At 32.4% G+C, this 24,142-nt stretch overlaps 2 protein-coding genes and 1 non-coding gene across 3 annotated transcripts in view; 2 read left to right on the top strand and 1 right to left on the bottom strand.

Annotated features, from left to right (window-relative positions):
• LOC126875500 (uncharacterized) overlaps nucleotides 1-24,142 on the top strand; it is a 555,738-nt gene that overhangs the window by 15,403 nt on the left and 516,193 nt on the right. The window lies entirely within an intron of this gene.
• Nucleotides 1-24,142, bottom strand: part of LOC126875523 (uncharacterized) — a 422,308-nt gene that overhangs the window by 275,470 nt on the left and 122,696 nt on the right. The window lies entirely within an intron of this gene.
• Nucleotides 23,548-23,654, top strand: LOC126875623 (U6atac minor spliceosomal RNA). The gene has a single exon (XR_007693593.1). It is a non-coding gene; the product is annotated as a U6atac minor spliceosomal RNA (small nuclear RNA).

The following is a 24,142-nucleotide window of genomic DNA, read 5'->3' as shown; positions in this document are numbered from 1 at the left end:
ATTCTTCTTGTAGTTTTTGTAGTTTCTTTTGATTTCACCATTTGTTATTTCATGTGTATGTATAAAAATATGGTAATATGCAGTAGTCAGTTATTTGCGTGGAAAATGTGTATGTGATTTTTGTGCATATGTGATTTTTCTATGGATATCCATGGATGGAATGATCATGGTGCGCGCTGTGAAATGTGTTTAAACATTGTTTATATGTGCTTTTATTCATTAATTATTTACGGAGGCAAAAATTAGAGGGAAAATTAATCGTCTCTACTTGAAAATTCCATGAGCCGGTTTTCGATATACTGTTATGGATTTTAATGAGTAGACAAGTATAATATTTAATGTACGATTTTTCTTACAAAACGTCGCGCAGGGTGATTTACGTCTTCAAATCTGGTAATCTTCGCTACCTTGTACGAGCTAAGCTGCTGCTCATGTATCGTTCGATTTGAGGATCCCTGTGCACCCCGCTGCTTAGCCTGACCCACTTCCGCTCATGTAAGGTTTGCTCGTGCACAGAGATATTTCGGTTAATTTTTAATTGTCAATAACTAAAAAATAAAGCCGAAAATGCAAATTGTTTATTCTTGATTTTCATCATATTTTAGTTTCAAGAATCACCCCCTTAATTTTTACATCTATAGTCGAACACCCTGTATATGGAAAAAGGTTGTTGAAAATGTTGAGTTTTATAACATATGCGAAAATCATAGACATCAGAATGTGGTTAACATTTATACAGTTTCACTGAAGCTTTAAAATAGATTTTAAAGGGATATAAATTTAACGATCATCACAATAATTAATAATAAAGTAGTTTGAAATTTATAAACTATATAAAACTTGGAAATTCATCTCAATAGCCCTATAGAAATCATACTGGTTTTCACGTATTTTATTAGAATGTGTACAAAGCTGTATGAAAGGTACATTTCAAAGCGTCGGTCACGTCGGAAAAGCTGAGCGTGGATTAGCTTCCATTTTGTTTTAATCAAGCGACAGCCTCCTAGAAATTCATTGACACCGCGGTCGATGAACTTTCAACGTGAGCAAAGTGCAAAATTAATTTGATTATAACAAATTTAACTTTCATTACTGAAGAACTGTATGTTCTAAGTTTCTATTAAGAATACATAGTGCCATATATAAACAATTTTTAAAATTTTCTATTGGTCGCTGTTGACATAAACGTTGACGATATGCAAAGAAAATTATTTTTTCTGTTTCGATTTATTTACTCGGAGAAAGACGTGTAAAAATTCTTCTACCACTAATTAAATATTCTTTCATAAAATCTTTTATTTTTCCCTTTCTATCACGAAACATAATAATCTAGAATAGTTTACTATTCGCCTGATTTTTATAAAATTAATTAACGTACCGTTATCATAGTACTTTATATTTTTGAATTTGTGCATGTTAATGGAAACGCATTTTCCTTAATTCCAACCTTATCTTAATTTATGGCTGGACCGAGGTTTCGATAAGGACTTTGGCAAAACGCTTGAGTGAATGTTGCGAATTGAAAGTCGGTAGCCAACGACTCGAAGTTGCCGAGTTCTGAAGCGTCGATGATAGGACTATTTAGAGTCTTTTGAGGATACGTAAGACGGCTCAGTAATGACAAGCAACCTAACGTTCCATCGCCAAAGAATAGAAACTTTGTTTAAAGGATCTGGCCACGAAGTTGCATTTGGGTAAGCGGACGATGAAAGACGGCATGGTGTCTATCCCAGAACCTCGAAAAAGGGAATATCTCGAGTATTCTATCAGTGACTATCCCTCTAACGTGCGTTAAAAAATAACTTCAAACTAATAACTTTAAACATAAAAATTACTTTATCCATCCGTTCAAAATATTTACACAAATGTTAAAGTACATTTTCCTTCATATATTTCTTATTAGTTTTCTATAATCAAAGCAGTCTTTCAAAGTTTGTAAACTGTATCTTTACCAACAATTTGAGATAATTATGATAATTCCCTAATTGTTAATATAATAACTAACAATTAATAGAATAGACCAATCTAATAAGATTCATATGAAGCGAAATAAAATTTAAGGAATAAAATACGATATAGTTAATAAGAAATAAAAATAACATAATAAGTAGACTGCAATTGTTTATACAAATTTATATTTTTACGAACACAACTAAAGAAGCGAAATCCATGCAGACACTTGTTTCGTCTGGTAAATATTGTAATGAGTGTTATACCTTGAATATCTTATATATTTTTTGATATAATACGCATTCTATGCATTCTTGCCTCTCTGAACGTTCCACAAATGCGTAACGGGAAAATCTACAATTTAAATTATAGAGTTTCGATTAGACTGTCGATTGTGTCGAACGTGATTCTAAATTTAGTATCGGTTCGTTCCAGCTTGTATGATTTAGTGACGCGAACTTGTGTAGAACAGTTGTACGAATGTCCCAATTTTTTCCGATCAAACGTTATCAGTATATTCTATAGGTTAAACCAAGGAAACTGTACATAAACATATGTAGTCGGGAGCATTGTTGAAGGAATTATAACGAAAAAGCGATCTATGAAATGTGACTTTATAATACAAAAATGTGTGGTACAAAATATGGATAGACGCCAAAATAATTTAATGTAATTCTCAATGAGAATTGATTGTAAAAAGTCTACCAAATAAAAAAGAAAAAAATTTGAATAAATCAGGAATATTTATATGTATTTCAATAGTGGTCACAAGGCATTGCAATGCTTCTTCAATTCCAATTAAAATTCCGTTTCAAAAAATTCAGCATTTCTGTCAATAGAGGATTGGAAAAATTGAATTTATTACTCCTTAACGTGCTCGTTTATCACCTGCTAAGTTGAAACCGTAAAAGCATAATACCTATAATAGCTTTTATAATAATATAATAAGCGTAGTATCGAGGGAAACCCCTGGGCAATTAAGAAGGTCCACTTGACCATGGGTCATCCACGTTGTGGAACGTGTGCGTGCCAGGTATACCGGAGCCATGGTATAAGAGGTAGCCGTTAGTGAGTTGACGAGGGTAAGGTCAGTGTCACGTCGAAGACACAATAAATCACGAAGCCGATTGATCGCCGGTGATCTCCTCGCGTCGCAGTTCGAACGTTTCACGAATAAGGTGAAGAAATTGAACTTTGTATATGATAATATAATTTATTATGCAAATCCAACAGAGTGATGGCTCAAAGTGTGACAAGAGACTGCTTCTAAATGTTTCAACAGACTGGGGCGAGCGCTTATTTTGGAGGGTTTTTATACTGAGGTTTTAGTTCCTCTGGAGGGGTTATCGCCTGTATCTCAGAGACGCCTATCTGTTCATGATTAAACACTTAGACGCTATAACCGCAACATTTCCAATAGAAGCTGGCATATCCCAAGGCAGTGCCCTCGGACCTTTGCTGTTCACCATCTACACTGCCGATTTACCAACTTTAACAGAGATAACTACAGCGACATTTGCTGGTGATACAGCCTTATTAGCATCCCACTCAGACCCGATAATTGCCCCTTCAACTCTCCAGCGAGGTCTCGACTCTATGGAAAACTGGTTGCACAAATGACGCTTCAAAATAAATGAAAATAAATCCAGTCATATAACCTTCACGCTGCGAAAACAATCCTGCCCACAGGTGACCATAAATAATATTCCAATTCCAAACAAAAATACATTCTGGACAGAAGAATGACATGGAAACAGCACATCTTAGATAAATCCAAACAACTGAAATCAAAACTAAAAAAATTTTACTGGCTCATTGGCAGACGCTCCAACTTAAACATGCAGAGTAAAATAATGCTATATAAAGCCATATTAAAACCTATTTGGACCTATGGGATCCAACTATGGGGAACAGCGAGTAGTTCCAACATAGAAATTCTCCAACGATTCCAATCAAAAACTCTAAGATCCTTGATAGATGCACCTTGGTATGTTACCAAGGAAATAATACGTCGCAACCCTAAGATACTTGCAGTTAAAGAAGAAATATACAAATTTAGAAACAGATATAATACAAGAGTTAACAACCATCAAAACCCATTAGTTACTCAATTACTTCACACGACGGGTCAGATCCGCAGGCTAAAAAGACATTATCCAGATTTAAACATTAAGATTTAAACATTAGATTCAGCTAGAATCAAACATACGATAAAATTTTATTATTGACGTTATAGTACCACGCCAGAATAATTTATTTATAATTCTCAATGAGAATTGATTGTAAATTACTTCCAAATAAAAAAAAAATGTATACGATCCTGATATAGAAGACCTGTTTTATTTATAATTGTCTTAATTTTTTTCGTTAATTATATAATTATAAATTCGAAATGATGTATTATCCAAACTATGTGCAAGCATACTGCATTTAATATATAAAGCATATCTGATTTAAAGCAATTAATAAATAAATAAATGAATTAATAAGTAATTAAATGTAGATATATAACTTTACATATATTAAAGGTACTATATACCTTCAAAGATGAAATATGCCAGGCAGCGTATATCTGAATAAATTAGTAACCAAATCATGGACTTTAACCTGATTTAACTTTATGATCCTAGAGTCAATTGCCAATTTGATAGATATAAATTACGTTTAAAGTTTAATAGTCACTAATCTTCTATTAAACGAGAGATGTTCAACATTAGATATAGATTGTATTTCTTTTAGATGCTCTTAATGAAACACTATTGAAAGACTAATCTTGTCTTCATTCATTGCTTTTGTTTATTAGTTTTATGCTTAATATTTCTATATTTTTCTAATCTAATTAATAATTATTCTATATTCTTTAAATCCTTATATTTTTCTTACTTATGGTCAATTAATTGCCAATTTTTTTCAATTCGAACGAATTAAATTCTTGTACTCAAATTAGTTGTAAAAATAGTTCTGCTCTTAAAGTACATAAATCTAAAAACTTTAACGCAGCTATAGCTTTGTCAATAATGTCAATTTTAATAAAGAATTTAACAAATTGCATAATTACAATATAATATGCAATACGATGGAATGAGTGATTTAGTATAAAAAATTCATGTAACCATAAGGGAATATACAGTTTCGAATTACTTCAACAGTTAATAATATTATCTTGTTTGTATTTCATAAAAAAAAGTTTTGCTAATTACTGTTATTATTAACGCGTGTCGGATTTCGCCTGTTGCGCTGTGTCATAGCCGATACAGATATCTTACATTTATTCAGAACTGTATGAATCAGAATTGTATTAACAAATATGTTACTGCTGCGAGTTCTACATCTAAACGTAGATTCCACTCATTTAGGCGAAGACTTCTTACTTTTAGCGCAGTCAGAAGATAATAACAAATATATTTAGCTTGTTTAGGCCAATTAAGGGCCGAGAGTGTATATTAATGAGGTATCTTCATGCTTGGTACTGCACGCACCTGAGTAAAAACTGTCTTTTGGTTTCGAGTTCGAGATCGTTACGTTCGATCAAACGTACGATTTGATTATATTCGATTTTCAGATCAAACATTATTTTATTTTCTTAAAAACATATTTTTGTTCGTAAAAAGACTGTTGAAGTGGTTACCACTTCTAAGAAAACTCTACATCTGGTCTTTTTAGTTTTCTCAAGCAGTGAAGCCATCGACAGCGCGTAGACAAAAGACTGCGACGAAGTCAGACCATAAACAGTAGACAGGCGACGTTGGCATCGGGGTTTTCAGTTATTGGGTAACACAGCTAGCGTGCGGATCTGGACCATCTCAAATTGTATTCTTACTTATAATTACACTTCTATTCAAAAATATTTTCTGCCTTACAATTTATGCACGTGTTTTCTCTGTTTACACATCGGATAACCTCAACAAAGACAAATTTATTTTGTTGCTTAGCAGCAGTTTTTCTCTTGCTGATGTATGTAGGAATGTTATATCATTACACATATCGTGTGTATTCAAAAGACATTATTGGAAAGACTAAGATGGCAAATTGTGAAAAGGAACAATTTTCAAGCGAGAAAAATCTAACGCTGGAAGAATTAAGAAACAAGCTTGCAGAGATGAATCTACCAATATCTGGTGCAAGATCAGTGTTGGTTGCCAGGGTAAATCGAGCGTGTAGTGCTGGACAACCAAATCACGGTGAAAGGTTCACGGAGAAGCGAGGTTCGGGCACCATACCAAAAACTAAGAGTGATCGATATGAAGACGAAAATCTCGAGAAGCTTAAGATAAAAGAATTAAGAGAACGTCTGGCTAGTATGGGGTTAGAGACGAGAGGAAGAAAAGCAGAATTACGTAAGCGACTACAGGCGGCCATGGAAGAAGAAGATGCGTCGTCGGAAGACGATGAAGAAGACGAAAGAGATGTATATCAGAATTGTGACAAATGCCGTAGAAAAACACGTGGGCAGAGTGCAACAAATTATAAATGCAAGCCATAACCGAAGTATTAAGAAGACACCATTTGAACTGCTAATCGGAGTACAAATAAGACTTAAGGGAGACCAAGAATTAAAGCAGCTGATAGACGAAGAACTGGTGAATATTTTTGAAGAAGATCGCACGAAGATGAGATTAAAGGCCAAAGAAAATATTGCAAAAATCCAGGAAGAAAACAAAAGAACATACAATAAACGTCGTGAAACTGCCACGAAATATAAAATTGGTGATTTAGTGGCAATTAAAAGTACTCAGTTCGGAACAGGTACAAAGTTACTACCAAAGTTTTTGGGTCCATACAAAGCAACATCGGTAAAGGGGAAGGATCGTTACGAAGTCATCAAAGTGAGTGAGCAAGAAGGACCGCAGAAAACAAGCTCCGCAGTTGATCATATAAAGCCATGGGTTAAACCATTCGAATATGACGAGGATACTGAAGATGATGACGATTTTGAAGACAACGAAGGATAATCGTCATCCATTGAGGTTGATAGTCGATGCAGAATAGCAAGAAATCAGGAGCACAAGAGAAATTAGTAATGATGGGCACATCTAAGGGCAGATGTGTTTATCAGAATGGCCGAATTGTGGGATAGTGTGACATCAGGGAAGGACGTGGCGTGAGGGGTAATGTTTTAAAAAAAAGTGAGCATGGGAAACATTGTAACGAGAGTTGAGAGAGTCAGAGTTGAATTTATCGTTGTCGTGTGAAGATCGCTGTGTTGTATCGTAGAAGTAGTGAGTAACGAATACGTGAAACGGGGTTTTATGTTCGATTTCGTGTGAGTGCAAACGATATTGTATTAATCATACTGTTACCTACAAGCTAATAATATAACATTCCTACATATATTTATTATCTTGCTGAATTACATGTAACTAGTGTCACATCCCACGCCCCGCACGATCCGTAGCGCGAAAGTAAAATTGGTAATTTCTTTCAAATCAAGGTAATTTAAAACGTTTATTTGAAACCGTGTTTTACAGTATTTGAAGTGAAAAGCAGTTAGAGCCGCTAAAAGCTATATCTTGCGAAAATTTATCTGACTATGTTTTTATATTTATCTAATTATGTTTTTATAACGGTATTAAAACAATTTAAATTGTAAACAAAGTCGGCAGTTTGAACAAACGTTGGGGATATTCAAGAATATTTTCAAAAGAAAGACCTCGATGTTTTTTCATCTCCGACAGATATAAATAAATGTAGCGACTCAGAGAAATCAATAATAATTACCGTTTGTCTATCGAATAATAATTACCGTCTACCGAAGAGTTAATTACCATTTGTTAACCGAAGAGGTTACATCCAGTCTGTCAATCAATTGTCAATATCGAAATCGAGTAAGATTCGAATAAATCGTTGCATATTGATAATTTATTTCGAACAACTTTAATCCTTTCCCGTGCCAGTATTCCCGCACATAGCAGGTTAGCCGAAAGTAGAACTTATTGCCAGTTGCTTTAAACGCTATTTAACGATACCCGTTTCGTATCATCACGTTCAAGCAAACGCGGCAATTAAATAGAACGTAACAATTAAACTATGTACAGAGTAGTTGGTAACTGGTGGTACAAGCGGCAGGGAGGTGATTCTACGCGAAAAAAAGAAGTCGAAAATATAGAATAAAAAATTCTTTTTTTATTTTTTTTTTTTTTAATTTTTGATAAAGTTTTTGACGTGATGAAATGCACGCGTACCGAGCGAAAATTCAAAGTCGATTTTCTCGAAAACAAAGCCTTAAACGAAAAATTTTTATTCTATATTTTCGACTTCTTTTTTCGCGTAGAATCCACCCCCTTTCCGCTTGTACCACCAGTTACTAACCACCCTGTATATTATGACATGTAACGATATTCTAATGACATGTAACGTTGACCATATATAATTCTCGTATTCATATACATTTAGATTCCTAATATCTTTATAAATCTTATCTGCTTGGATTTTTGACTCCAGAATTCTTAATAGTTTCTTCTTTATTGACTCTACTAGTATGAAATTTTTTAATAGACAATTATGTCCACTTTTATGTGATACTTTTTTTTATAAATGAAATACCAGTTCTGTCGTTTCCTCTTCCATTTTTAACACATAGCTCATAGAGTGCCTTGATATATTGCCTGGGAAATGCATATATCGGTTTTACTTTGTTGTATACATTGGTAGTCACAGCATCCTCTTAGAGAATACATTTTGGATATTTTGCAGCTTGTCAGATATATCGTAACCCGTAAATATGTTGGGCGTACATAAGAGCGAGATTGATACAACTGCGTCGTATAATTTACATTTTCCCCAGTTATAAGATTTTTCTATAATAAATGATCTCCAAATTGTCCAAAGTACAATTTCTTGCTTTTGGTACATAGTATTGTAACTAGCTTTGCCAAAGGTTTCCCACGAGGAGAAAAGGACTCCCAAATGAGGCTATTACTGAACTCCTTCTCACGCTTTTCCATTAATTTTCAGTGCTCCTCATGTCCGCTACTTATGTAGTCCTATTACATGATCCCCCTTTTTGGGTCTGGATATCCAGATCCCACGTTATTATATCATCGGTAAATATTAAAATAGTTCCATTTTATTTTCCATATCTTCTATTTTTTAATTCCATCTGTCTGTAGATGTCTTGTCTTTATAAAAAAATCACTGCTTTGAAAGAATGATAAGAATTAAGATCAGAAATTTTAAAAAGGGCAAATCCTAGTACAACAAAATATACAAACAGTCAAAAAGATTGGTAAGATATTGGTACTGAGAACGGAAAAAATGTAATAAAACCTAATAATAAGAGAAAAATTCGTAGAAAAAATTGGAAAAGTCTACCAGTGTTCAAACTACGAAACATACAGTAAGCAGATACTACAATTTGTCTCGTTATTAAGATGTCGCGCGATGAGGAAGAGGCTTTCATACTACGTCACTAAATTCCTTTATATCTACGTCTCGCTATTGACAATGTTAACGCGAGTCGTCATGACGAAAATGTTACAATGACTGCTGCGTGCGTATTGTTAGCATCAAAGCGTCTAATACGCGTTCATAAAGTGACGCTTTATGTATAATGGGCCGAAGAGTTCATAAAACGTCTGGACAACTATAAAGAAAATTCGATGCTAACAAAATAGGATCTCACTCATTAGTAGGGAGGATTGGGAATTCTGTACCGAGATATGTAAGGTAAGAGAAAGATTAGGTACAAATTAGTGCTCAAAAATAGAAAAATGGCTACAAGATAAACAAACAAAAGCAAACTCGAGTAAATGCAACCATATTACATTTACACTAAGAAAACGGAAACCAACAAACATCCAATTGAATGGTACGCACATAACGCAAACAAGGCAAGTTAAATACCTAGCAACTTACATGGAAACAACATAGTGAATCAATTATAGACAAAATACGGATAAAAAGAAGACAGATGTACTGGCTAACTAGCCGAAACTCTAAACTCAGCATAGCAAATAAACTAAAAATCTACAAAACGATAATAAAACCAATTTGGACGTACGGAATACCACTATGGGGAACAGCAGCAATAAGCCACATAAATAAACTAGAGTCGCTACAATCGAATATGCTGAGAACAACAGTCAACGCCCCATGGTATGTCAGAAACGAGGATATACGCAAAGACTTAAAAATACCAACGATCAAAGAAGAAATTGGCAGGTACGCAGTAAAATACAAGGAAAGAATGGCAACACATTCAAACCAGCTGGCTGCCGAAGCGAGCAAAACTCTGACAGAAAGAAGACTAAAAAGAAAACACTCCACTGACCTCACTAAAGAAATAAAATAGGCAAACTCGAAGATGGTATCCCGCTGGGGGTAGCCATCCATATGTTATTTAGCAATTAAGATAGAAAAATTTATCAAATGTCCAGCTGGACAAATTGTTAAGTACAAATTAAATAATAATAAAAAAAAATTTTCTTACATGGAACTATACACATATATTTGAGTGTATCAATCGGTCTATGTCGGTATTCCTTATAAAAAGGTATTAATTTATTTATATCGAAGAACCATTAGCTTAGCAGATATTTTTAATATTTTGTGAAATTAAATAGATGAGAGACAAGAAAAGACACGAAACGGTATTCTTCGTTTGCACTGTTTACATTGTTCTTGTCTTTCATACGTTAAATCTGATAATTTAAAGTTAAAATTAAACTAGTTACTAATTAGAAATTAAAGTTAAACTAATAAAAGCTAAACGATTTTTGTTCAAACATTTTTTTCCATGACTTTAATCCCTCGTAAGATGAATATTAGAATTACTGTTTTCAGTTAAACGAGACACCTATCGGAACTTGACTAAAGAAGAATTTAAAAAAAAAAGGTAGTGAAAGTAGATTTAAAAAACTACTCGTTAATATTTACATTTACATTTAATGAAATTAATAGATATGGTAATGAGTTATTTCTGTACATACATATGTACATTACTTCCTTTCAGTTTTCCTTTATTTATCATAATCTTTTTTCTCATCCCAATTGACTACTTTCACTAAAAACAATTTGCTTCTGTTCTTAACTTTTACCATATAAGCGCTGGTAATTTTTCCATCTATTTACTTGCAACTTCCTGTGTTCTTCTTATAAAATAAAACTTGCTTTATAAACATAATATTTCTAAGAGTATTTCAAAGTGATTCTTCGAAATATGTATTATCGTTTAGAAATACAAATAAATAAAGGAAGTAAGAGAATTAAAGGAACGCATTATACTACTTCTTCTAAAGAATCTTGTTTCTAAAAAATTAATTTAAAAATTACTGGAATATCTATACGTGATACGTAAAATTTAACGTGAATCTTCGTTATACATATTCAATGCCTATCATCTCTACGCATAATAAATAAAAAGCTAGTTTTACTGCTAAAAGAAATAAAAGCTTCTAGTTAAAATAAAGATACATGTTGAATTATGAAAACTTCGGAAACGAAATTGCGATTAAAAATTTGCTAAAAATTAAAGTCTGTAAATAATTAAAAACAGCCACAAACAATATTTCTATACTACAATCATCCTTTCATTCCATCTTCTCTCCTCGAATAATCAAAAGTTCGATTAACCATAAATATATAATATAGCAACGAGCAAAAAAATGTTTACAATCGATACTTCCACGAATGTGTATTGGTAACTTTTATGCTAAATATGTTGTATCCTATTGACAATAGTTGTCTATTCTATGATATACATATAACTTACCTAGATCTCTTTATTTCTCATATCAAATATAATTCCGTTTTATAAAATCATGTCTTCTTTGTATCGTTCCTCTTTTAAGTTTCCTTTTGTATAACATTGTCCATATATGTAATAATTATGTTTTTAAGAGAATTTAAAAATGAAATTATATAAAAATTGATGAAATATCAAGAAAATATCATTATTTCGCTCATTAATTATTTTGGAAAAAGAAAGGTCAAGTTGAAAATACATCATTAAATAAAATTAGAGAAACAAAAGAGTAATTATTCGAAATAGGGGCCTTGTCAATTACAGTGACGTTAAAGTGTGTTGTCAAGGTCAATATTTGAATTTACTTAAAGTTTTTAACGAATGTCTTGGAAACTAAAGCCATGTTCAACTGGACAAATTGCAAAGTGCAAATTAAATAATAATAATAATAATAATAATAAAAAACTACGGCCAAGCAACAGTTGTATAGGAAACGGTATGTATAGGGAAAAATTGTTCAGACTGTTGATTTTGACAACACATTTCGAGGTTATTGAAATTGGCGAGGTTGCTTCTATTTCAAATAATGATCGATTACCAATAAAAGGAAATAAAGCAAATATAATTCATCGATTCAAATTACATCGCTACCAAAATTACAATGCAAAAATGTACAGGATGTACATAACATGCAAAAATATATAAAATATCCGAAACTATGGTTACAGTAACATTTAATGTTTATATTATATGTTTTTAATTATCGATAGATTATTGTAATTATTTAATCTCGATTACATTTTTTTTAATTCTATGTATTAAAGTAAATTAAATTTCTACAATAAAATGTATTTTTTATAATATCTAACAGTTAAAATCTCTATATGGATTTTATAAAACTAAATTTCCATAAAATTAAAATTGCATAAACATTAGTTCGAGAGTAACAATTAACAACAAATATCGACAAACATATTGGAGCAGAAACATGTATGCAATACAATAGCAGTGCAACTACAATTAGACGCATCTTAATCTCGAATGATTTGAGACTCGGTAAGAGTAAGACGTCAATCAGGATAAGCGAGTCTGCAATATGCAGCGAGCAATGGAGACTGCTTGTTGTAAAGGCTGGTTCAGGCGCGGCCAGTACATTAACCGAGTAGCAAGTAAAGCCGAATTTACACTGTTTCGTCGCGGGCGATCATTGCGGATGATTCATGAAAGAAAAGTCGTTTTCATTCTCGTTTTATTCGCAATAATCTTCTAGAGTGAACGGGTTAAACTCAACTTTACTGGCAGCTCTCTAGTAGTTTGACTAAACTACTGTCCGTGTGTGAACCAGCTTTAAGACGAACGCCTCGAAGGTTAAATGGGATCAACGCCGCGTTGTTCCTACTTGCCGTTAAATTACACTATGCCCTCACGTCCTTTCAATTGTACATACGAATCATCGATGTCACTGTACGTTAATTCAATTTGGATGGAATGAAAGAAAGAAGAAGCCACGGCACTAACCGCACGATTCACTGTCCAACTAACGACTCGTATCGCGCATAACTCGATCATGAAACAACTGGGTTAGCAATTTGGCGGCATGGATCGTTGATTGTCGACACAGGCAAGAGACGCCCACCGTGCATTATCAGAGGGAAAAATATGGATTTGACGAGAAGCAGATGTTACTTTTCACCGATAATCAGCACTCGCGCCTAAAAGCTTACGCCGTTACGATTTTAGTCGTTGTTTTAAATGCGGCTGCATTGCATCACGAAACCAAGTGGGAGAAAAATCTGATCGTCGATATTTCAGCGAAATCGATGTAAACGGTCTCGATGTATTTCGTCACGGTTTTCATTTCTACGAGGAATTGCGTCTACGCTTACCCTGCTTTTTACAGATGCTCACCGTAAAGTTATTTTAATAGTTGAAAATGTTAAACTTTTGCCATTTTTGGGTATATTTCTTCTTAATATTTACAGTTTAAGGCACAGACTGGAAAGATTTGAGGATTTTATGACAATTTTTTCAGTTTATTAAATATTTCGTTTAAATTGTAACATGTCATTTTCGGTATATTTCTTGTTGCCATTTTAATTTTAGTTGGAGGATGAGAAAGAATTAAAGAGCATACACGCTTGGAAGTTGCGACAATCTTTTCAAGTATTTTTCATATTTTAATATGGTTCCAATATCTTTTGTGTCGTTTGTATGTTAAACGAGAGAAGATTCCTTTCAATATATATGTTGCTTTTTTGTACTTTAATCTTAACGCGAGAAAAGAAAAGAATTGGAAAATATATTTATACTTGTAGATTACGCGACTTGTAGATTTAAATATTTTAAATCTTTATGTCAGCACCTAATTAATAATTAAAAATAAATCTTTCCAACCGTAGAAATATTCATACATATTTCTAAATGTGAAAACGTTTATAGGAACCTTTTATTTGTTAAATAATAAGTGGAAAAATTATAACCAAATCTTTCGATACGATAAGTCTTTCTTATATCGGAAAGGTCAAGTATTTTACTTTTTTTTCTGTTTATCAATTTTTTAATAATAATTGTGCGAGCATTGCTGCAAATAAATAAAAATATAAACAAACAATTACATTAATGGAATGTTTGTGTATTCAACATTATAATATGATTATTTAAAATAATTTATTCTAGAGAAAAATATATATAGGTAAATAAATGAATCCATAAAGAAGAAAGTAATATCGTGGGGATTATCTCCAGATCCGTTTATCCAGGAAATTAAATATCATTTTTTATCAGTAACGAACATACGAAGCTGCGTTTGGAATAGGAAGATATAAAATTAATTAATTTTTGCTGTATTCATGAAACAACTTCATTGTATCGAAAAGTTGTATTCTTCGATTTAATTTGCGTTTTTGCTTTTGAATTTCTTAAATTTCTTCTGCAATAGTAGTCGATAATCATTTAATTAAATAAGTTATATGTATACATAAAACTAATTATTATATATTAACAATCAAAATTAACATATAGCACTAGAATGATAATAGATAACTTGTCTGAGATAAGAAATATTATACTATAATTCCTTTAGTGTGTTATACTTTCTACTATAAAATACGAGTATATCTTACACAAGCAATATCTGTGTCTATATATAAAGGGACATGGAAAAAATAGAGGAAAGACTAGACGGAAGAGAAGAGGAAGTGATGATCATCGGCGGAGACTGGAACGCAAGAACGGGAGAAGAGGGAGGGTCGATAAACGAGGACCTAGGGAAAGAAAAAAACAGACGATCGAAAGACAAGACGATAAACATGGAAGGAAGAACACTGCTAAAGTGTCTGGAAGAGAGAGGCTGGACGATAATCGATGGCAGAGATAAAGAAGGGGAGGAGTGGACCTATATTGGGGGAGAGAGAAAACTCAGTAATAGACTATGCGTTTGGCAATCAGGAGGCGACAGAAGAAATAATCGACATGAAAGTAGGAAAAAGAACAGAGTCGGGCCACATGCCGTTAGAAATAGAATATATCTATTATATATATGATACCTAATCAATAACCTACGATGCTAGGATGTTAATTAAATTACAGCAAAGACAGAAATTATTGTATCGCAATATGGCATTACAACTTTGTAACTGCGTAACATCAGTAAGTGAAGACGAGCAGAAAAATATGAATCGACTCCATGAGAGATCGTGTCAGAGCATTAACATCAGGTTCAACGCTGCAACTGCAATCGTGTGTGTAAGATGCTGTGGCTGGTCGATGAGAGCTCGTCAGTGGTAAATTGGACGTATCAAGCCACATACTTTAACCAGTAGTCCTACTTAAGCTATAGTAGAAAAAGGTATGAAATGGTAAACTCGGAGCTTTCATCAAAACATCAGATTTTCTCTATGAATGGAATCAATCGCATAATAGTGCTTTATGTTATATTTTAATCACAACCATACAATTAAATGATAAATCAGATGATGCATTTAGAATATCACATGATATGCACCGATCTATATATATCACATCTAAATCTATATATATCACAAGCATCGTATAAAATACATACAATTTAAGCACTAAATAATTTAAATGAAATATTGATGTTCGTGAAATATTATAAAATATATTTTTTATTTGACTATTTTTTTTTGTAATATTATCAGTTTGTTACTTATATTTATGATACGTCTATTATCTAAGCTTTCAATGGAGGAAAACCTAACACAAAAATAATAGTAATAGAAAAATATATATTTCGTTTTAATTAACACGGAAAGAAAATTACTACAGACCTTGTTAACATTTCACTTTCGAATTAAATTAACAGTTTAATAAAATATATTTTATTAAACTGTTAATTTAATTATCTATAAAATATATTTTATAATGTTCGTTCGTTCGAAAAGGAGTTCTCTGAATTAGAAGTATAATTCATGTAAAACTCGTGTTTAGAAGCGATAGATACAAAATAGAAGAGCAACCGATGAGGTAATTGGTTTAAAAATATATCGTCGGCAACTGTGGCCAATTTTACTTAATGCTTCTGTATTTCGAAAATGATTTCCGTCTTTCTGAATATCCTGATAAACATTCATATATTACACCATTTTTATTTGTAGCATAACGTTTCACACATATTGTTATGACTTTAGAGTATTATTTTCATTAATTTTTTAAATATTGCTACCGAATTACAACTCTAGAACTTTTTTTCTTTCAAACAAATTTTAATAAACTTTTTCGTATTGCAATAGTTTATTTATCCTCCACTTTTCATTTTTAATTTGTTCTTCATTTTTTATTTTTTATTTATTCTTCGTTCGCTTTCAAATATTACAAAATTTACAAGAAAGTAATTTTTATCCATCTTGTCCAGCATATTTTTTTAGTAAGTCTTGTGTAAAGTTCCTTATCGATTGTAATTTTGATTTTACCGGGTTCATGCAAAATATTCTAATGGATATTAAATTTAGAACAATATTTAATATATATGAATGTATAGAGAGTTATTAAAAGTTTCTCGTCAATATTTATCGTAAAACATCGAAGAATAAAGAATTAATGCAAGTGATAGGTTATTCTACTATTGATTATACCATGATTATATTCAATACATCAATATATTATTGATTTTTTTTTATAAACTACTTTTATATTCAATCGCTCTTATTTTTGTTAATTAAATATATACTAGTACTTTATCTTCGTCCCTTCAAAATTTATTTTTTTCTTTTCATCACACATTGCAGAATTTTATGAAACTTTTTATCATTTATTAAATGCATTAATTACATTTTTTCTTTATTGCAATTTGTGCGATTGTTATAGTCGTTTACTATAAATTCCAGCGTAAAATTAGCTTACTTTTCAATTTATTTCGTTACAATTTCCCATCACCTACAAATATATTCGATCTAGTAGTACCAGTACAAGAACTTGACGAACAGATACAGACGTGAATTTATAAAATACGCAAATAGTCGCATTATATGCACGATCATTTCAAAATCAATTGGAAACAAAAGTTCGCTTTTACACGGCTTCGTTGTTTCTTCGCCCATATCAGTCGCAATTCGGACATTTTCCATCGCTTCGTTCCAGCTCTTTTCACAATTCAATTACCCCTACCCTCCCTCCTCCTACATAAACATTTCGTGTCCATTCGCAATTATTGTTTCATCCTGGACTACGTGCGGTTTCTTTTTCGCTTCTGTCTTTTTATTGCTCGTCGAGAGTGACCTTCGACTGACGAGCTCGCAGCGAGATTTGTCTGTTTTAAAATAGCTCGTTTGGTCGCCGCATCTCAAATTTCACGCGAATTCTGACGGAAGCCGATACGCGTGGCGCATGCCTTTCGTCTGCCTCCATCGCGCGTTCCTCTTCTTGTACCATATACCATTCAATCGGCTTCGGATTTAGACGCGAAATGGAGGTGCGCACGCATGTGGAAAGTATTGATATGCGAACAACATATATCCAGTACGACACGCGCGCACAGTACACGCACGTTGAAATATATCAGCAATTGTTTAAACGTTGAACACACGCTCCGATTTCGACCGAACATAATGGCTGAACCTAACCCCAATAAACAGCAAGTCAGCTTCAGGTATTTGTACCGTAGATTGATTTTCTAGCAATTTCTTTGAAATATTGGCGATACGTTATTTGTTATATTAACTATAAGTGATTGAATTTTTAGAAAGTCTAGCTTTACCGAAGTGTAGATGTTGAAATTTGAAAGTTATAACATATAACCTCTACAGTAAGCCGCTGCAAAAATGAGTTTGATTAATTCCGGAATAGCCGTTCTTACGAAGCTGTTCAAAAATTAATGGGTTGTGTAAAATTCTGTTTAAAAGAAATTTTAGTTCCAACTTCGTCACTTTCTAATAAAAGTAATGTGAAATATGTAACATGGGTAATTTCGGCGTTTAAATTGTTGCATACATTGTAGCGTGATGCTGCCGTTCTCTCCATTTCTGAATTGTTTGTTAGCATGCGCGCGTAGAAAATAGTCAAGACATTTCTTCCTAAGGAGAGAATATCAGTCAGGCATGAAAAATATGGCTTTCGAATCTCGGTGTGTTTTACTTTGTGCGATATCGTCGCGTTACAAATATCTTAAGCAATTTATATTGAAGTTATAATTGTCCAGTCATATATATATGTAATTATAGATAATATATAATTATATATATATATATATATATTTAAGTATATATATAATTAAAATAGTCATATATATATAACAATGTTGTAATAAAATTTGTTGAAGATAGAATTGATTACTTGGATTCATCGTTTAATAAAATAAAAAAGCCTATTAATACTAAGACGTCAAATAATATGTTAGATTTTTCATTCGAAGTTGCAAAACTATTTTATATTTGTTGATGCCATAATTTGTTCACAATTACCACTTTATAGAAAACTAAAAGGAACAACTATGAGATTACTTCTATTATCAAATTGGAATTAAATAAGCAATATGACAAATTCTAGATAAATGTATAAATACAAAAAGTGAGAAAAAATAACTGAATATATAATAATTATTTAATCAGAAGGTTTTTGATGTAGAATTATAAAAAGATTCTATTTTATGTAATATATTTGTTCAGGTTTCTTTTTTAGTAAAACAATGAAAAGAATAACGTGGAATATTCGATAGATAATATTATAAAACACTTTACAACGATAAATTTTGTAATTTTTCAATAAGGAATTATTTTTGCCAAATTTTTACCCAGACACACTACGAAAAAAGATAAAATGAACAATTATTCGACTCAGAAAAAAAGCGGAGAAAAGTAATTGAAAAAGATAAAACGAACTTTTTAGTCAACGATGAAAATATTATTTTTAGGAAACATTTGATATACATTAGCCGAAATAATTGTAACAGTATGAATAGCTTTTCCGAATATTTGAAATGATATAAATAGTTTGTAAGTGAGTCAAGTGGCATGCAAGTGTCTTCCGCAGTCTGAAGAAAGGGAAATGACAAGCATCCGACGAATTGGCACTGCTGTTTTAATTCAACACCGACTCAAGTACATACTTACAGTAGTATTCCCAACTATTTATATCTTACGATAATATTAATAATTTTTATCGTATAGATACCATAGATTCAAGCTTTCTCCAAATATTTGGATAAAATGTCTAAGCAAAGCAAAAATAATTTTACTCCGAAGTTATTTAAATACTCTGAATTGAATTAAAATATTTCTGCTCCTTATATTATAATATTTATAATTAATGCGCGGATCAATCTATTATATTAAAAAATAATTTCATAAGTATTCCTTAAGGATCGATGTTAATTAAATTGTAAGTGTATTTTTAATTATTTAAAATTTATAGATAAGAGGACTTTATTGTTAAAACGATTTTCTAAACATTAAATAATTTACATTGATCTACACAGCCAATGCCCATTTATCACTCAAGTGTTCATTATTAAAGTAGAACAGAATGAAAGCGCTCTATTGAAAGAACGAATTGAAATAATAATTCTAGAGAAAATAAAGCAGTTAAGAAACACTGATTCTTTGATCAATTATGTATTTACAACCACAAACTCTTTTTAATGTATCCTGAAGTTTAAAAATTACAATTTTTTCCTTCATGAGAATATTGAAACAGGTAACTATAATTTTCTCATTTTCAACGTTGTTTCACAAATTTTATCAAATCAAAACTCAAAGTGATTGCATTCCAATTACATCTAAACCAATATATATTGTATACTATAATTATTTCTTTTATAATATACAGATTAGTCTGACAATTCTCCAAGATCACATCATATATACTGCACGCTTACCATTTACCAATTTATTCATCATCAAACAGCTTCAAAGAGACCATCCATTAAAAATGCACTCTTCTCAAAATTTCTCATCTCAACATGAAAATTTATCCTCAACTGGCATCAGAACGACAGAATGTAATCATCATGGAACCACAAGTTGACAATTTATTAACAGCACCAAAACATCTCTCGTACCACGCTTACCGATTATTCTCTCTCGTACACCAAGAAGAGCTTCGAAGCACGTGGATCGGCTCACTAGTATCCTCGTGTGTCACTGCTCAGATCCAATCAGCTGAGATTTTCGCGGTCACTAGCATGATTTTCACTAGGATTTTCATGAAGACGAACGACAACGATGTTCTTGATGTCGATGGCGCCGAGACTATTAGTTCACTGCGACCGGCTTGTCGCGAGCCACCGGCCAGTGCCTAGGACAATATTAGAATCGTCAATCTACAAGCGTCTCCCTCTCCTTCTTGATTCGTCGTTGCCCATCTTCTGACGTGCTTCGTCTAGTCATCTCTTTTCCACTTTACAGCTTCGTTCTCGCTCGTCTTCCTTCACACGACTGTCCTCTTTTCGGCATCGTTTCATCGTCGATGCCATTTCACTTAATATTGTATCTGAATTTATCACAGTTGGTTCATCGGTTGATTAAGGGGGTGTCCTGAATTAGAATGTTCTAAAACAGCGTCTTTTTGTGATTTTTTTAGAAGGGAAAGAAAGAAACGAAGTAATTGAATTTTCAGGTATGGTTTTATATATATTTAAAGAATACGAAAAAATTTTTTTAAAGTCAAAGAAAAAATTAGAACAGATTTCTAAACCTACTTCATGGGCTGCAGTTTTCAATCGGCTGGAAAGATCCACCTCGTAATTCTTGACTGAAAGGAAAAACCAAAAAAGAATTAAATTATTATATATTTTTCTTCTCGATGAACTAAAAAAAAGGCAGAAAATAGTGTGAAATTATAAATTTTGGCGGGTTAAAAAAAATGTGTTTTTTAAAAAGAAAAAATAGACTTTAAGGTGCTATAACAATTATTTAAATAAACTTCTTCACGAACTTTTTTAGTTCATCGAGAAGAAAAATATATATAGAATAATTTAATCCTTTTTTGGTTTTTCGTTTCAGTCAAGAATTACGAGGTGGATCTTTCCCGCCGATTGAAAACTGCAGCCCATGAAGTAGGTTTAGAAATCTGTTCTAATTATTTCTTTTACTTTAAAAAAATTTTTTGTACTCGTTAAATATATAGAAAACCATACCTCGAAATTCAATAACTTCGTTTCTTTCTTTCCCTTCTAAAAAAAATCACAAAAAGACGCTATTTTAGAACATTCTAATTCAGGACATCTCCTTAAGGACTTGTCATATTTATTATCATATTTAACGCAGTCCTTCGCCTTAAATATTATTCAAAGCTTTAGAAATTATCACGTATTACTCTTATTCTTAAACCAAGGAAGCCAATCCATCCAGCAAATTCAAATTGACCAATCGCTCTTCCGTCAAATTTATCCAAACTCTTTCAGAATATGCAAATCGGACGAATTCATTCTTTTTTCGAGGATTCGAAAATAACGTCAGATTATCAATCTGGTTTTCGGAAGCGACATCCAACAGAACAAATTCATCGGATAGTATACAAAATCAGCCAAGACCTAGAGAAGAAAAAATTGTGCCCTGCAGCAGTGTTTCTCTGTATCACAGTTGTACTTAGTCAATAGATTTTTCGCAATAAATATTTAGGAGATGCTACTAACTTTTTTATTACATATATTTTGTCTCTCTATATTTCTTTATTATTATTATCTATATTTATTTTACTATAATTTTAGTTGGTAATTGAATTGAAAACAATTTCATATTCGATATCGCTGCTATAATTTAAGAAGTATTGTTATTTGGTCTTAGATATCGAATGAAATAAATTTCTTAACTATTACTTCCACATAATTATCGATTACTGCTGCAGAACATTTTAACTGTACACTATGTTCATAATTCTGAATTTTTCGTATTTTGCCTTTAGCATTCCTATAATATTTTTATAAATATTATAAATATCAAACGTCCTATTACTGTAATAAAATTATTGATATAACAATAAATAAACGTACTAATAACGACAGTACCTTTAGTTATGTCTTAGTTATTTCAATCCGACGTGATCAACGAGATGTCCATAACAAATTTCAATGTTACTCACCTGAAACAACAAATACAATAATTAAGTTATTAATGTGACATATTGGAATGGAGGGACTTGGGAATTTTTACATATAAATTAAAATTCGTTTGGTTCTGTTAGAACATACATCATTTATACGTAATTCAATAAATAAATATAAAGCAAAAAATGTTGTGGCTCTATTATTTCCTTATAAAACGAAAGAAACTTTCCGGACAATGTAATATTTATAATCCACTGTATTAATATTTATGTCATATAAACACATGGAGAGAGACTATTAACAGGTACATGGTTTGCAAAGACACGTTTAAATTTAGTTAAAATATATCGCATTAGATGATATTCTTTAATGAAAAATTTACCGCAACAAAAACTACCGATGGCAGAAATTTAAATATTTCCAAAGGTAGTTGTGCTTTGAATTAACTTCTGTCGTACAGTAAATACGAATTAATGAATTTAAAATAAATTGTCACATTATCTTTTCGAATGCAACATTGTTTTACTGTAGATAATGATAAATTATATCTTATAGTTACTGATCGATCGTTCGCGGAGAGACGCGATCGCGAGGAAGCGCGCCAACGGGAGTCGTAAATTCTCGTTACAATTAGACAATCGACGTCACGAAATGATCGATTCTCTATTTCGTTCAGGCCAATAGAGGTAGTTGAATTGATTATAACACTGAGAATAACAGGTTACAACGTACACTTTATTCCAGCAACTTTGTCGACATAGACAGTCACGCCAGGTGCGTATAGATATAAGTTAAACAGATGACTGATCTAAAGATGGACAATCAGGCAAGAAGATGTTGACTTATCTAAGGATGACAACTAACGAAGATATGTTGACTGATCTGAGGACGATGAACCAGTGAAGTTCGGTGACGATGCTGTTGTGACAACAGTCATATCCAAACCCACGTCATTCCACGCTACCTGACAGTGAACCGTTAGATTCTGACCTTACCTTTACACATCGCCCAAAACTAAATTTTCCTCATTACATAGGGCACTCAGGAGCATAACGCTCCTTAAAGCCCAGAACTGAAAGACGACGCGTCACGAGTTCTCGAATCCTCGGCATATTGTACCTTTAAAAAAGGTTTTAAAATTTCTTCTCTTACTATGTATATACAAGCAGGCAAGTGGCCAAGCCCGACACTTGCATGTGCTGTGGGATGTACTTTCTGGGAGTACTTGGTTGAACGGGCTTCGTGTTAAGCACACAGGGGCTCGACGATCAACTCGCACAACACTGGTCGGTCTACTGTCCAGGTTTGGAGGTTTTAGCCGGTAAGAATCCGGCACTACCTTCCGCCCACCTGTGCCAAGGGTGGTAAAGGTGTCTATGAAGATTTCCTCCACGTAAAAAAAAAAAAAAAATTTTTTTTCTAGTATGAAAGGAGAGACGTTTAACACTTCCGTATACAAGGGTGGAACATACATATAAATGGTAAGACACTGTCGCCTTTCGGCGGCACTTACCAGATCTTTTTAAAATCAATTGTTTTAAAGTTCAATAGTATGGGAACTGTTTGCATCTTGTTCAGTACACAGGATTCGGTCGAATAATCTTTACAGACAACCATGCGATGGTTCCATGTGAAAAGATAGTAAGAGAATATAAGATACAAATTTTTCGTCCGTGGTTTAGTTTCTAAGCAAACGAGTCTGAAAATTTGTCAAGTATACTTGAACGTGGCTAATTATAGACTGGGTATGAACAAACAATCAGCAGGAAGTTACTTTATCTGCGAAAATGGCTTCATTTTTATGAAATTAGAATTTGGATATATTTAATTAAAAATTGTCCTAGTATACGAGTACGATAAACTTCCAAATTTATTCATATTTTTGTAAATGTAATCAAGAAAATTGAGCTCAAGCAGAGATTTACTTCACCCTCTAAACATCGTAACAACTATTTTATTTCAGATATTTTATTGACAAGATGATTCTACTAAAATAATCGTAAAGGACTAAA

This window comes from Bombus huntii, chromosome 18 (assembly GCF_024542735.1).
Source record: "Bombus huntii isolate Logan2020A chromosome 18, iyBomHunt1.1, whole genome shotgun sequence".
Classification (NCBI taxonomy): domain Eukaryota; kingdom Metazoa; phylum Arthropoda; class Insecta; order Hymenoptera; family Apidae; genus Bombus; species Bombus huntii.
The sequence above is the reverse complement of the archived record's forward strand: the minus strand, read 5'-3'. Positions and strand labels throughout refer to the sequence as shown.